At 38.3% G+C, this 16,892-nt stretch overlaps 1 protein-coding gene across 4 annotated transcripts in view; it reads left to right on the top strand.

The window, feature by feature from the left end:
* The first annotated feature begins 250 nt into the window (after nucleotides 1–250).
* Nucleotides 251–16,892, top strand: part of Kmt2e (lysine methyltransferase 2E (inactive)) — a 68,750-nt gene continuing 52,108 nt past the window's right edge. For 3 of the 4 annotated variants that reach the window (XM_021644384.2, XM_021644383.2, XM_021644381.2), the window contains exons 1-2: nucleotides 256–389; nucleotides 12,288–12,360. The gene's annotated coding sequence lies outside the window, so the exon portion shown is untranslated. Of the gene's footprint in view, nucleotides 390–12,287; nucleotides 12,361–16,892 lie in introns of all 4 variants that reach the window. The other variant, XM_021644382.2, reaches the window with a different exon arrangement.

Below are 16,892 nucleotides of genomic sequence, written 5' to 3'. Positions count from 1 at the left end.
TGCGCTCGCCGCCGCCGCCGCCGCCGCTGCCGCCGCCGCCGCCGCCGCCGTCGCCGCCGCCATTTTCCCAGAGCGAGAAGCAGTGACACTGAGCGGGCGCAGGGGGCCGAGCCGGAGAGCGAGCCTGAGTTGGGGAGAGGCAGCGGAGGGGCCGTAGACACTCGGAGCAGCCTCGCCGTCGCCTCCGCGTTCCTGCCGCGGCCCGCAGCGCCCGACTCCCGGGTCCCCGCTGAAGACGCTGCGCGCTGCTGCCCGGGGAGGGGGTGTGGAGCCGCTCCTGCGTCCGCAGTGGCTGTCGTCGGGGGTCGTCCGAGCGCCGAGGTGTGGAGGGACGTGCCTGGGGTCGAACCGATCGCAGGGTTCGGGTGTCTGGTGTGTGAACATCACAGGTCAGTGCCTGTCGTGTCTGTGGGGGCCGTGGGGTCCGCGGTTGGGGGGGGGGACCCGGGGCTCCAGGGAGGGGGTCGCTGCCCTTCGGGAGCCCGGCGTCCACTCTGAGCCTCGGGCCCCCTTTGCTGGGGCCAGACGTCGCTTGTGGGAATCGAATTTGTCCTTTCTCCCGCCTGTCCCTGGCAGTGGGGCATTATGGCGGGTTTTGGGGTAGTGGAAGGGGAAATTGGCAGTTAAACCCCCTTGAGGGTGGGAGTTAGGGAGGGGGCGCCCTCCTCCCTGATAGCGGGTTCAGGCCTCTGGGGTGAGCAGGGAGGCTTGTGTTGGAGAGGTCCCGGGAGCTGCCAGCTCTCCCTCTCTAGCTGCATCTTTTTCGGGTGCAGAGAGAAGACTAAAGGCCCCATTTTCTCCTTTCTGCCTTTCTTCTTTGCCACCGTCTGTCATAATGTTCTCTTAAATGTGAAGGGGGCTAAAAGAACGCCCTGGGCATCTCTCTTTGTAGGAGAGGGACCGCTCCTCATCCTCTCCGGAGAGGGTGAACCCGCCCCTAAGGTGGTCACCCTAGTCAGTACCCAGCCTTCCCAGTCTCCTCCCCCGCTCTTCTTGCATTACTGCCGTCCTCTACTGTGCCAGAGCCTTAGAATCCACAATATGGCTCATTTCAGGAAAGCTTATTTTGACCGAAGGATTGGCATCAACGCCGTGGCAGCAGACAGAGAGGAGAAACAAACGGTTCCCTGTGCTAAACGGGGGAGGAGGGAGAGAAAAAAACAATCCCGGGTGCTTGCTTCCCTGGCTTTAGTTCCGCCTAGATCCGCCCTATCTAGACTGTCTCTCAAGAATGATCGAATTTAAAGTCAAAGAAAAATCACTGGAGTTAGTCCCAGAGTAAATTTCTATGTTGCTTATTTTATTCACCCTTTAGAGATATGGATAATATACGGTGTTTGGAGTTCTGGAGACCTTGGAGAAGAATTAAGTGAGGTGCATTCAGCTCTAGGTTGGAGATAGCAATACGTAATTGGGAAACAGTCCCCCTTTCCCTTTAATTTCTGAGATGGAGAGTAAAAACTGTAATTTCCCTCTTTTGTCCTTTACAGATTCTAAAAATGGCGGCCCCAGGCTGATGTTGTGGTAATCTAATCAGCTCGGGTCCTCCACACCCCATGCAGTGCGTTTGTCTGCAGCATATTACAGGCTTATTATGTTTACATGAAAAAGATTGGGCTTGTCCCACCCCCTCTTCTCCAAGACACGTACAAAAAATGCCTCAATTTTATTGCAAATTACAATGCTGTGTTTTAGTTGATTAATTTTATTGGTTTTCCCCTGAGAGACAAATAAAACAACAGCACTTTTGAAACAAATAAAAACATTCAGCTTTGAAAATTTCATGGTCAGGGTTGTTTTTAAACATTAAAAAATTATTAGGTACTGGTAATAGTTTATGTTGGCCTTAAATCACCTATTTTTTTTTGACCGATATGACAAAGTAAAATGTTTTGTTAAGTGTAGCCCATTTTGCATGATTGAGAATTTTTATCTTCAGTTAAACGTTTCCCATACAACTCTTAACTAATTTTGTATATTTTGGTTCTTGTATCCTATTTCAGGGTAAATTTTAGGGACCAGTACACACAGACCTAAACCTGTTACTTCCCTGCTTTTCTTCCCAATATTGTGCCTTGCCTCTGTTTTCTCCGGTATTTAAAGCTTTGATAATTTCCAGTTGTTGTATGTTTGGTAAGGTGACCCTCCATGCTTTGCTCCCTCTTAAATTTGTCTTATTGCATACTCTCATCATTATGTAAGTTAGAAAATAAGGCTTTGGTCTTCATTCCTTTCCCAATGCCCATTTGCCTATTATGGGATTGTGGAATTAGTTTGTTTTAAAAGACCTTAAATAAAAGCATTACCATAATAGGGTCTTGAATCTTTTTTATGCCATTGTCAAAATCTTCAAGACTGAGACAGAAAATTAAATGGCAGCTGTCATTTAGCTGTACTTTAAAAAGTGTGATTGATTAAAGTTTATTTGCATAGTGGGAGAGATACCTTTTTTTTTTCTGGGTTGAGCTAAAATACAAGATATGAGTGGGTCATTAATGGGGTTTTAATGACCCTTCTGATTGTGCAGCAACTGAAAGATGAGTGCCTTTCAATCCAGTAGTACTTAAAAAAGGGCGGAAAGCACACATCCTTTCTTTACAAGTCTTTCACCATTGTATAAACTGTAGAGCAGAGTGTACTTCATATTGTGCTTATGAACTAGTTGATAGTAAGGTACATTCTACATAATTGTGGAAATAATGGGATTGAGTAAGTCTACATGTCAGTGAGTTTCATCCATGAAGACTGATTGAGTTACAATCTTCCTTAGAATCTTTGAATATTATATAATGCAATGTTGGTGTGTGGCGGGTGTTTGTATGAGAATTTGGAGTCACTTATTTATGTAATACCTTGAGTGTCTGAGTCTAGACCCTAGTTACAGTGTATGGGCTCCATGGTTAAGGCTTGTGATGTAGAGCAAGGCTGCTACTTTCAGCCTGATGGTTGGGATTTGAACCTCCTATCCAGTGCATGAAATTTGGTATATTACAGATTGAGGTAGCAGGAAGAGAGAACACTGTCTATACCAACTATGGTTGTCTTCATATTGATGTTGGTCACGTCCAGACAGAGTAATTGGCAAACTTGGTTTCACATAAAAAACCTGGTTAGAAGTAGGAAAAGCCTCCTCTTGGGTTTGTTTCTCTTTTGTTTTGATCTCTGTAAAATACGAAGTACTTTTAAGTTTTGTTGTACCTTATTTTAAGTATATACCTTATAAACAACACAGCTCTGTAGTACAAGTAAGGATGAAGGAGGCAAATTTATTAACAGGTTATGTGTGATTTCTGTTCCCAGAGAATTTTGAAACATTTGGTCTCTTGGGAGAAAACTAACAAACAGTCTTTGTTCCTCGGATAGCTAAGTTTGGGTGATTACATGTTTATCTGTTTAAGTGCATTTGTAGAAAACCTGTAATTGGAGAGTAAAATTATTTTTAAAACATTATTTTTAGAGACTGCATTTTGATTACATTTGGTTTTTATTATCATTATAAAGTATCTTTCTGATCCGTTTAAATTGAGAACTTTTGTCCATTTCCATTTTCTTCAACTCTGTAGTTATAGTGACAGTAATAGCTGTTAATAGTGGTTTTGGTTGTCAGGAATGCTCCTAGGATTCTGGCTTGACCTCACTTCTGGCCAGAGAAGCTTCACTATTTACCTTATTGATGAGGGCAACTACTACTTCTTAAATTTGTGTCTGAATTTATAAGAATAATGCATTCATTTTTGTGTATTAATCTCTTAAAACCTAGAGTTTTATTTTTAAAGGCATATTAGAAAATCCTAACAGCTCTGCTTTTCTGGAAATTGCTACTGAAACAGATGTGCACTGCCATGGTAGTATTTAAATGTAAAAAAAAGTTTACTTTTACTTAGTTATGAAGTGATTATGCAAATTTATATTTATGTAGAGTATTTTTAAATTTTTATCTTCTCAAAAATTTCTATATTTAAATATCAGTAGAATTTGAAGAATTATCAGAACTGATTGGGGGTATTAGCCTTTGTAGTATGCAGTTGTCTGAAAAGGTGTGTTATTTTACAAACATTTTAAAGTATAGTAGTTTTTTATTTGTAAAAGATTTATTTTTAGCAGATGATAGGTGCTCATTTATTTGTTGAATTTAAAGCTTTTGTTTAAGTGAACATGCACTTCTAAATAGGTTAATCAGGGACTATTCCTTGTTAAGTCTCAGAGCAAATGTTAAATACATGTGTTGCATGAGAATTATTTTTACTTTATGACAAAATACATTTTTTAGTTACTGCCCCAATGAAAGGAAGGCTCTATGTACTCAAACATTGCTGTGTGAATATTATTAGCTTTGGGCTGAGTTCAAGAATCCGAATGACTCAGATTTATTGTCTTTTTTGTCATGAAATATCGGAAGGAGCCTTATTTCCTTAATGCTGAACTGATTATTTTTGTATTAATTAAATATTTAACATGAAAGAGAAGTGTTTGTGGTTGAAATTGTTTGGCACTATTAGAAGTCGATAGTATTAGCTAAAGATTAACCTAGTGCTATTAAGCTCTAAGTATGTTACAGAGGACATACTATGAGCAAAGAACTTGTTACTGTGAACTTCTAGGCTAAGTGCTAAATTAAACATTAAGTGGTGGTGATCCAGATTAAGTAGATCTTTGTACCATTAAGGTTATGAAAATTTTTATTAATGTTTAGTGTCTTATGATGCTTCTTAAATCAGAATTAGAAAAATCCTTGTTAAAATTCACTTGATACAAAATCAGTTGTTTTTCCCTCTTTGTTAGTTTATTGTAGACAGTTTAAGAAAACCATTTTATATTGGATGAATTTTACAGCTTTATGGGAAATCTCATTTCATTATTTATCCAAAGTATTTAAGATCTTAATTTTTGAGTTAGGGTCTTATGTATCTGGTCTGAATTTGCTGTGTAGTCTAGGATGACCTTGAACTTGTGATCATTCTGCTCCACTATTAAATCATGGGATTACAGCTGTGGTTTGTTAGGGGTTGAACCCAGGGCTTCACACATGCTAAGCAGGCACTCTGTTCACTAGGCTACGTCCTCAGGCACAAGAGTCTTTTCATTTGTAGATAATGACTTGTAGTATGTTGATTTAATTAGTAAACAATCAGCTACCTATTTAACATTTTAAAGTTCTGGTTTTTAGTCCTTAAAAGCCAAGTGTGAAATTTGGGTGTAAGAAAACGAGAAACAAGGGATGAGGGAAAGGGTCATAGAGCATATAAAAACAGAAAGGGACTGTTTAAGGGGGAAAAAAAACCAGCTAGAGAAGGGCCCGGGAAAGGTGGGATGATTTAGGACAAAGTATAATGAACACATGTATGAAAATGTAATGAAACACATTATGCTGCATTTAAATTTAATTAAAAAAAATAAAAAAAGGAGAGCTGGAGCTGCAGCTCCTTGTTTCCTGTCCACAAGCTCGCAGTCTGTAGTTCAGTCACTTGACCTGCTCCCCAGAAACAAAATCTTACTCCTTCCTTTTGTATTTTTACAACGAGGGAAGAGCAGCAATTCCTAGTAACTCCCAGATTGCTTAACGTAGAATTAATCCAGAAGAAGGGGCGCTTTCAGTCCTGAAGTTTATTATTGAGAAAGAATATTGAGTAATAACCTGTATCAGTGCCAGCTTGGATGTGGTACTTAAAGTCTGAGCCTTAAGGACAGAAAACTAAGACATAATGGTGGAATTTAGTTTGTTTTGATTTATAGCATTTTTAAATTAATTTTTAAAATTTTTTTTAAATTTTTAAATCTTTGTGTAAAATAATTTTGTAAAGTTTATTTTTTAGGGTCCGTGGTGGGGCTTATTAGTGTAGGTCAGGACAACTTTCAGGAATCGGTTTTCTTAGGATTCAAGCTTGTGTAGCATTTATCTGCAGAGCCATCTATATTGATAGCCCTGTAAAATAATTGTTCTTTTTATTTTTTTTCCTTCCTTCCTCCCTCCCTCCCTCCCTCCCTCCCTCCCTCCCTCCCTCCCTCGCTTCCTTCATTTCTTTCTTGAGACAGCATCTCCCTGTGTAGCCTTGGCTGTCATGGATACTTGTTATGTATATCAGACTGCCCTCTAACTCTGCCTTTTGAACCTGTAAGATAATTTTTAAGTTCATATGATTACATTGTTAAACATTTTACCTGCAAGAATTTTAAAAAGATTGTGTTGTTTTTGGATGTTTTATTATATTTTTAAAAAGTTAAATATTTTTGTTTTTTAAAGACAAAGTCTTGTCTACACAGCCCTGGTGTTCTGGAACTCACTGTGTACACTAGGCTGGCCTCAGACTCACTGAGATCTGCTTGTTTCTGCCTCCTGAGTGCCAGGATCAAAGCACCAACCACACCCAGGGTTTTTGTTTGTTTTTTTTTGGGGGGGAAGGGGGTGGACAGGGTCTTGTTATATAGTCCTTGAAACTTGTTATGTAGATCTTTCTGTCCCCATCTCTGGAGTGCTGAGACTATAGGCATGTGCCATCACATCCAGATTCTAAGAATATTTTACAATGTAAATTTTATTTAAAGCCAGCCATGGGAGTGCATGCTTGTAATCCCAGCACTCAGGGAGGTGAAGGCAGGTGAATCTCTGTGAGATCGAGGCCAGCCTGGTCCACAAAGTGAGTCCAGGACAGCCAAGGCAACACAGAAAAACCCTTAGGGGAAAAAAATTTTTTTTTTTAAGTTCAAAGGGTAAATATATTTTCTAATTTTTTCTCACTGGTGTAAATGAAATTAACAAATGGTATTTATATTTGGTAGTAATAACTACCCATGGAATATTGTCATAAAATGAAAACACAGCTTTGATTTTTTTGTTTCTTTTATTGAAAATAATTTTTTTCATGCAATATATTCTGCTATAGCTTTGATGCCCCGCCCACCCACAGGTTCATAGAAAAGGAGAATGGATATAAAGAAGAGACCGTCTCTTAATGTTTTGTTTCCTTGTTTCACACACTAATAGATGTAACTTGCTTGTGAGTTTTTACAGGCATATGAGATGATACACAACTTGAAGGGTCTTCACCTGACTTCAGTAATTGGAACTATGCTTTACTAGTCAAGAATTGATAGGGTTTGAGGTTCATTGAATACGTAGATAATACTCATCCAGGAAGTAAGATTGTTTTATTTGGAATTATTCTCTGCTGCTTCTTTCTTAACAAAGCTGCTTGATTGGTTGAATTGACAGCCTGTATGGTTAAGCCCCACCTAACATTAAAGGCTAGCCAGCAGGTGAATTTAAATAGCTCTTCTTTCCTTGACACTAAGGATACAGAGATAGGTAAGCTGTGTCTACCTTGAGGGTGCTCACAGTTTATTCCTACCTCTCGTAAGTCTAGTTTACATTTTACTTTGCTGCAAAGAACAGACATCAACTAGAGCTAGCTTAAGTAAAGGGTTTGTTATAAAGTGATAGAGAGAAATATTGGGATTTATTTATTTGGAATGTAATTGGTTTCATAGAAAGTAGCAAGATGTCTTAGGGTCTCCATTCTTAATCTTACTCCTTAATCTTACTCCTTGTTACTAGCTGTGTGTGGTTAAGGGGTTGGCAGCAGGGAAGGTGTTTATGATGTGTGGAGTGGTAGTTAGGGGATGGGGGCAGTTTTTTGGATGGAGAACAACAGAAAGGTACCAACAATGTAATCCCACAATACTTGCCTTTTTTTTTTTTTTTTTTTTGCTAGAGAACAAAATAATGGCTCTTATGTTTCACCATTGTATCTGGCTTCTTTGCTGCTCTCCACTCACCATCTCAAAATAGCTCTTTTTTTTTTTTTTTTAATGTGCATGGGGGGAGCAAAGTTCAAAGGTACTTGGCAGTACCTCCAGAACTAAATAATTGATATTTCAACCTGATGGTTCTACTTTGTGTTTTGAGAAATGCAAATTGCCGTGGTGCACATGTTTGTGCACTTGAGCACAAGCACTTACATGTATAAACTAAGTAAACAAATGCAAATATGTACTTGTACCACATGTGCCCATGTTGAGGAATGCTTACAAGGGCAAGATTTTTTTTTTTTTTTCTGAAGATGTAGAGTATTTGTCTAGTTATGTTCAGGGCTCTGGGTCAATTCCAGCATTACACAAACTGCCTGTTGTTAAAAAAAAAAAATCCAAAACTTTTGTTGTTGCTTGTTTGTTATTACACAGTCTTACTATAAAGACCAGGCTGGCCCTGCCCTGCCTCACCCTTCTGAGTGCTTGGATTATAGGGTATGTTACTATGCTTGGCTGATAACCTTTCTTTCTTTCTTTCTCTCTCTCTCTCTCTCTCTCTCTCTCTCTCTCTCTGTTTCTTTACCTTGTTCTTTTTCTCTCTTTCTTTTTCTTTCTCTCTCTTGTCTTTTCTTTGTCTTTCTTTCTTTCTTTCTTTGAAACAGGATTTTATATAGCCTGGGTTGACTTTGACCTTGCTATATGACGAATGATGATCTTGAACTACCTCTAGCTTATACCTTCTGGAACTATAAGTAGTGCTACCATGCACCAGTTATGTAGTATTGGAGATCAAAACCCAGAGCTTTTTGCATGCTGGGCACTAGCAATGAGTTACATTCTCAGCTCTAATTTTATTACATTTTGACAACAGAATAGTTGTCATAATCTGGGGAAGGACATACTTAACACTAAGGATTTCTTCCAGTCTTTAGAACAAGGCTTGTTGATTGTTGGAAATTACTCAGGTGATGATGAATAACTATGAAGACTAAGAAAGAATTAAATTAATTGATTGATTATTTAATTGTTGTATGGATTGAACCTAGGACCTATTACTTTTTCCTGACCCAAGTGCTTCAGACATTGGAGGGACACAAAAGGCTAAGTGAGTCACTGAAGGAAAGAAGGACCAACAAGAACTAAATAGGATCCATTTTTAAAAAATGGAATGAAAGGAAAAAAAGCCGAGTATTGTGTCACATACCTTAATCCTGGTGCTGTGGAGACACAGGCAGGCAGATTTCTGTTGAGTTTGAAGCCAGCCTGGTCTACACAGAGTTCCAGGACAGGGAACCCTACAAAGAGAGATCATGCCTCACAAACAAGTAAATTAATAACTTAATTAATAACGGGATGGAAGAAAGTGTGTAAAAGGAAGTTGCACTTTGAAGATTTGATTTTTAAAATAATGACAGTTACTTCAGTGGAATATATTCTATGGAAGATTGGAGATACAAAACCAAATAGGATGAATGGTTGTTCAATTCAAGGTTGAGATTAATAATGGAGTGGACTCAGCCTTCAGGGACAACTGCATTAGTAACACTCCTTTGTGGCAGGTTTGTTGTGTCTTAGCAGCAGTGAGTTCTTATTCATTAATGTTTACAAGTATGAGAGAAGGAAGTTGCGGTTTAGTTAACTTGAGAGGGGTATCTTAGTCAACAAGTTCGAGGCTTTGAGAGCAAATGGATAAGTATATTAGTTTTTTTGTATGGGGTGAAATTAATGATCTAATTGTGAAAACTCTGTATCTCATAGCTGTTTCAAAATCAAGTAACAATATAAACTGGCCATTAAATATGTAAGTAATATATTCTTGAAGAAGCTAAGAAGGTTGAGAAAATTGTGTGAAACAAGTGTTATTACTGGAATAGTCTTCTGAAATAATATTGTCTGATTTGTGTGTGTGTATGTGACTAAGAAACTGCCCTCAGGAGGTTGAGCCTATTACATACCCCTAAACAATTTGTGGCACACATTTTTAAGTTTGAAAGTGGAGAAGGCTTAAATGTTCCTGAAAATTTAGTAGTGTTTTTATATAGAGGGAAGGAAAAACAAATATAGAGGAGAACAACTTCAGAAAATTTGCAGAATGATCAGGGGTATTCCAATGATTGCCCAAAAAAGAAAAGAAAGAACCCTTGTATCCCTAAAGGATTTGTGTATTAGAGTATTATTAGTATGGAGCCAGGGTAACCTGATAGATTATCAAGACTAGTAACTTGACTCTGCATGCAGATATGTGTGTACGTATATGTATATGTATGTACACATGTGTATTGCCTGTAGAGGTGAGAAGAGAGTGTTGAGTCCAATGGGCTAGATTTGCAGGAAGTTGTGAGTTAATTGAGTACGTTTTAGGAATTGAACTTTGGTCCCCTGGATGATGAGCGAGTGCTACTCCAAGTTATCTAACATCTTTTGTATTTTAACCGATAGTTGGAAGGTTGGGCAGATCTGGACATTCTCCCACCATCCTTTTTTAGCCACAGAGATAAGAAAATGAGGCATAGATACTTACTATCATTTTGTAGTCCATCCTGAGTACTGGGATTACGGGCATGTGCCACTCACTTTACATGACGCTGAGGGACAGGCCTGGGAGACCTTCTTTGTGCTGGGTAAGCTCTCTAGTGAGCTCCATACAGCCCCAGCCCCGGCTCTGTTCCTGACATGATCTTTAAAGCAACTTCAGTCTGCAGGCTTTTGTTTGATTAATAATGTCCACTTTAACAGGACCCAAAGTGTAGGAGATTAAAAATGTTTTTCGGTTTGTAGTAAAAACATTTATGCTTATTTCTGTATAAGATCTTATTAGTAAAGAAGTAACTACTAATATTCACCCCCTCAAAAAAGACCACAGTTTTTAAAAAAATACCTTTTTATATTTCTGCCTGTCTTTCTCTGTTTCTCTCTGTCTCGCATGTGTGCTTGCATTTGTGTGTATCCCTAGTATTAGTATTACAAGCACTTGTGAGTTGCCTACTGTGAATGCTGGGAACTGAAGTTAGGACCCAGAAAGACCAGCAAGATCTCTTAGCTGTGGAGTCCTTTCTCTAGCCCTCCATGTTATTTTGTAATTAGAAATTACTTTTGAGATAATTATAGATTCTATAGGTAGTTGTAAGAAAGGATACAGAAAGATTCCATTTCTCCTTTAACACCATTGATAACTTTTTGACATCAGTGGTGACATCTTGCAAAATTGTGATCCTGGTGTGACAAACCGAATACTGACCTTGACATAATAAAACCAGCCAACTCAGCTTTCTCATTGTGAAGTTATAATGAAGCTGGAACACTGACGTTGATACAGAACTGGCTTTATTCAGAGTCCCATCTTACTGATACTCCTGTGTTTGCGTCTTTTACTACATAAGTGGGTACCTTTTTCTACCATCACAGTTACAGAAAAATTCTATCACAAGAGTGCTTGGTATTTTCCTCTTATGTAACTGTGCCTACTTCTCTTCTCCCCCTACGTATCTGTTCTCCATTTCTATAATTTATTATTTTAAGGATGTTATATAAATGAAATTTCCCAGTGTGTAATCTTTTAGAATTGAATTTTAAATTTTATTTTAAGATTTAATTAAGTGTTGAGGGTGGGATCTTAGCTTTGTGTGTGCCTGTGTGTGTGTGTGCGCGTGCGTGCATGCGTGAGCACGCATGCACCTAAAGAGACCAGAAACATCAGATCCCCCTAGTTACAGACAGTTATATGCTGCCTGACATAGATGCTGAAGACTGAAGTCAGGCCATTTTAGATAGGTGCTTTAACTGCTGACCCATGCAGGTCTTTACTGTTAGACAGTCTCACTCTGTACTCCATACTAACTTTGAACTCAAGAAAATCCTCTGTCTCAGCCTCCCGAGTACTGGAATTATTGTTCAGGAGTAAGGCTGACTTTTTAAAAGCTCAGTGTAATTCACTTGAGCTTCTTCCATCTTGATGCACGCATGTTTCAATAGTTCACTCCTCTGTATTGCTGAAAATGTCCGTTTTAATGTTTTCTTTACATTTGGAAGCTAAGACATAGACTGTGCAGTTTCAGATTTTTCTCATCTCTTCCCCAGAGCCCAAGACAGGGTCTTATGTATATTAGGCTAGCCTTGAACTCACTATGTAATCAAGGATGACCTACAGAAATGCACTACTAGTCCTGAGCAATAGCCTAGTTCTTTGCCCTTTGACATGAACTTAAAAGCAGCCTCCCTGGGTCTTGTCAACTTTTCTAATGGGTGTGTGTATGTGTGTGTGTGTGTGTGTGTATGTATGTGTGTGTTATTCTTTCTTTTTTTTTGCTGTTTTTAATTGGTTTCCTAGTTTCATTTCAGTTTTATTTGGTATTTAATTATTGCCTTTGCTTGTGTTTATTATGTTCATTTGTATATTTGTATTTAAGAATGAATTTGTGTTTGTTTTTTTTTTTTTAAGTTTTGCTGCTTTCTTTGTTTGAGGGTACCATTTCAGTCAGAAGTACCTAGAATGTATACCATTTAACATTAGCTCAATACTGCTATGTTCACTTGGTTTCTAGGTCTATACTGGATAGCAGGTTTGGTGAAGACATTTATTCTTTCTTGGACCTCAGATTTCCCAGACATCTCATGGTATTTCCTTTTATATTATTCTTTATTGGCTGCTATTTATTCTCCATGTATTTTGTATATATTTGACTCACCAGTTGGTGATATCAGGGTTTTTATTTTATTTTTGTTTGTTTGTTTGTTTGTTTTACCTTACAAATGAAAGTTTGGAGTGTTTGGATTCCCTGTTCCCCGTTTACACCTGTGATAAGATGATGTCTTAATGCATTGATTTTTTCCTCCTCTCTCCCTTCCTCCTCTTGTTTGTCTATCTGACTCTCTCTGTTTTTGTCTCTCTTTTTTTTTTTTTTTTTCTTTTCTCTGGTACTTTTGATTGAATCCGAAGCCCTGCACAGGTTAGGTGAGTGGTCTCTCATTGACATAAACATTTTGAGGTTTTTCTATTTCAAGACTATTCCTTACTATGTAGTCCAACCAGGTTTTGAACTCCCTGTGTAGCTCAAACTAGCTTCAAATTTATGGTCTTATCTTGGCTTCCGCTCTGCTGGGATTACCATTGCACTGTGTGTGTGTGTGTGTGTGTGTTGTATGAGGCAGTGTTCTTCTCTATAGCCCACTCTGTCCTGGAACCTGAGGTAGCCCTGCCTCAGCCTCCTGAGTGTTGGGGTTGCCCACATTGTCATTCGGAAAGTATCATTTTAGAAATAATGATTTGCCCCATGATGTTACAGTTTTTGTTATCTACTGATTTTTCAACAATGTGAATTATGTGGCTAAAACTTTTATATTAATGCAGAAAGGCAGCTAGTGGAATAGTCACATTTTATAGTTTCATGGTGACATGTGAATGAATTGCTGAGATCTTCCCTTTGGAATGAAGCTAGGAGCCTATAGTTATGTTTCACATGTGATTGCATGTTTTTATCCTGAACATGAGTGTTTTTAGAGAGAGCACTTGCTGTATAGGATGATAGTTCATTTGGTTTCTGAGGCCAGAACTGTGTTTCATTCACCAACTCTTTGTAAAGTACCGTTATGTTCCAGACACAGCAAGAGGCACACAGATATTAACCATTGCTTGAAACAGGCCAATTACATTACTCTTTGTCTGTTTACTTATTTTCATTACTATTTAGAACAGATCAGATGAATTTAGTGAATACTGTATATTTATATTTAAAAGAACATACTGTTATATGTCAAATACATTGTTTTAAATTAGAAATATTACTCCACTAAATTAAAACTATGCATAATGACCTGATTTCTGCTTTCCACTTCTTGACTGATGAACAGTTGTAGAATTAAATGTAACATATACCTGAAATTCAAGACTTTTCAGAGATCTTAAATAAAGATAAGCGGAGCTGAAGAAAATACCTACCAAGGAAATGCTACCAACAGGAAAGACTGCTCTTTAAACTATAGTTTACTGCCTCCTGATAGGTTCAAGTCCTCATTGTCTTAAGGAAATACTGAATATCATTTCAATAGAGCAAACCCATTTTGTGCATTGCTTTCATTTTTGCACACAAAATGTTATAATTTTTGTACTAGTTAATAACTACAGCATTGTGAAATAATACTAATCAGGTTTTAGGTATAGAAAGGAAGGTAAGACAATGCTTTCTTTTGTTCAGTTGGCTTTCATTGTCTTTAAGAGTCTAATTGTAAAGCAAATGAGAAAACAGACATAATGACTTATTTTCAAGGTTTTTCTTTTATTATTGTTATTAATTATTAGCATTTATTAAAATTTATTCAATTTATATCCTAGTTGTGGCCCCCTCCCTGGTCCCCTCTTTCTTCTACCCTCCCTCTTTCTTCTCCCCCTATGACTCTCCCCTAGTCCACTGATATGGGAGGTCTTCCTCTCCAGAGGGCCTCTGAAAGACCACTGATCAAGTTATTGAAGCAGAGGCTGAGACTTATAGCCAAACTTTGGGCAGAATGCATGGAATTTTATGAAAGAAGGGGAAGATAGAAAGACCTGGAGGGGACAGGAGCTCCAAAAGAAGACCAACAGAGCCAAAAAAACTGAGCCCTAGGTTCCCAGAAAAGAATAATACCCCAACCAAGGACACTGCATGGAGAGGACCTAAAACCCTGGCTCAAATGTAGCCCATTGACTCACTCTCTGGGTAGGGTCCCTAGTAAGCAGAGCAGGGGCTGTCTCTGACATGGACTCAATGGCAGGCTCTCAGATCACCGCCCCCCCCCTGGGGGGGAGGAGAGGTGTGCAGCCTTGCCAGGCCACAGAGGAAGACCATATTTTCAAGGTTTTAGAAGAGTCTCTTTAAATGAGAATGAGTGTTTATCTACCCATACATTGTTTTCTGATGGAATAAGAAGAACAGTTCTTGTTTGTGGTTAGTGCTTGTCTCTTATCTGAAATGCTTGGGACCAGAAGAATATTTTCAGATTTTGTAATAATTACAAATTGAGCATCTCTAATCAAAAAATTTGAAATCTTGAGTATATTGGACAGCATTTCAGGTTTTTAACATTAGGAATGTACAGCCTGTACTATATTCATTATGTCATTTCTTCCTAGACACTCTGATTTTAAATTCCTATTGAAATCTGACCTTACAGAGGCTAAATGATTGCTTTAGTCTCATATATCAGTAACTGGTAGAAGCAGGCCCTGTTTAATGTTATTTTTTTTTAAACTGTGTTTATTTCTCAGTTTTTCTCTTAATCTGGCTACTCTCTTAACCTAGTTATCACACAAATAATTGAGACTGTTATTTTAACAAGCTTCATAGCACAAGAACTCTCTTCTTAACCTTCTAAGCTAATTGGCTTCTTCCCAGTGTATATCCCAGAGATCCTTACACTTTGTAGCTTTCCTTCTTACAGCTCCTCTCTCTTGATGGCTCTCCCATAGCTGAATCCCCTACTTTTTCCTCTAACTCCTCCTCCCCTGGCTGGCAGGAAGTCCAGCCCTATTCTCCACTGCTCAGTGATTGCCTGTAAACTGCTTTATTGGCATACCAGGGGACATTTGGGGAGCAGTGTTCACACAATATTGAGACAGGAGATTCTCAGAACAAGGATTGCAAACATATATTGTGGGAGATGCAGAAATTAACATTTTAATTACACAATAACCTTAAGCCTATAGGGCCTCAAAGTTCTTAAATTTTGATGTAATTGCCTATTTTGGATCTTTTATTGATGTTTTTGTTTAATATGCGCATCACTTAATATGTCCCCGGCTAGTCTTCAACTCCTCGGCAGTTCAGCCTTAGGTCCAAGCAGCTAGTCCTACAGGCATGTACTACCATGTCCTGTTTATTTTTATATTACAGTTATTTGAAATAGTAGCTTTTCCCCAGTTACACATGAGTTAAAAGTATGGACACATTTTCTTATAGAATTCAAAGCATTTTAATCACCTTCTTTCCCCTGTTTGATAATTCTTTCACATAATGTATGAATTCAGAATTTGTATCATTTGTGATACGGAAATTAGCGTAGGTATGCTGAATCTTATTTGTAAAAATTAAAGCTATAGGTAAGAATAAACATTGCTTTTCTTTTCTTTTTCTTTTTTTTTAGTTACAACATTATAAAGAAAACCTAACTGCTCTTCTGTAGTTTATAAAGATTCTTTGTTTTGTTCTTAAGTTGAACCATGTCATTATTGAACAGACTTTGAGTAGATATTTCATAAACAATATATGTAACAAGTACAATGGAATGGTTTTAGATTAGAAAATTTGATATTAAAGTTTAGAATCTATTAGTTATTTGTGTAAATTGTTTTTTTAATCACTGTGTACTCTACTAATTAATTATATTAGAGTATAAACGCCAACTGAAGAAAGATAATTCTCCATCAAATCAATGATTTACAAAATAAAATAATTTTCCCTGTATATGTTTATAAACAGCAGACTAGAATGGGCTTGATCGTAGGCTGGGTGGTTGTGGTGGTGTACACTTTTAGTGCCAACACTCAGGAGGCAGAGACAGGTGGATCTCTATGAGTTCAAGGCCAGCCTGGTCTACAGGGGGAGTTCCAGGATGGCCAGGGCTACACAGAGAAACCCTGTTTCAAAAACAGACAAACAAATAAACAAAAGGTCATTTCTTAAGCTTTAGTTAGTTAGTCAGTCTTTCCTACTTTTGTGCCTTAGAGGTAAAATAGAGATACCTACCTTAGGGTTTTTTGTTTGTTTTGTTTTTTGGCTTTTTGAGACACCCCCCTCCCCATCTCTCTCCCTGTCTGTTGCTGTCTCTCTCTCTATCTCTCTCTTATGTAGCTTTGGCAGTCCTGGAACTCACTCTGTAGACCAGGCTGGCCTTGAACTCACAAAGTTCCACCTGCCTCTGCCTCCTGAGTGCTGGAATTAAAGGTGCGTGCTACCATGCCCAGCTTTCTACCATGGAATTGTGAAGATTAAACAAACTATAGAAAGTTAGTTTGGTGCATAGTGCTCAATTTTAAATATATTGTTAGATCATTACCAAAAAAAAAACTTGCTTTTTGGATACTTGTACTGTAAGAAATTCTATTTTGACTTCTACAGTAAACAATGTTGGCCAGCATTCACTGACTTGTGTGCCTTAGTAATCCTTGTGACACT

The sequence above is a fragment of the Meriones unguiculatus genome, chromosome 21 (assembly GCF_030254825.1).
Source record: "Meriones unguiculatus strain TT.TT164.6M chromosome 21, Bangor_MerUng_6.1, whole genome shotgun sequence".
NCBI classification, from domain to species: Eukaryota; Metazoa; Chordata; class Mammalia; order Rodentia; family Muridae; genus Meriones; species Meriones unguiculatus.
The sequence above is the reverse complement of the archived record's forward strand: the minus strand, read 5'-3'. Positions and strand labels throughout refer to the sequence as shown.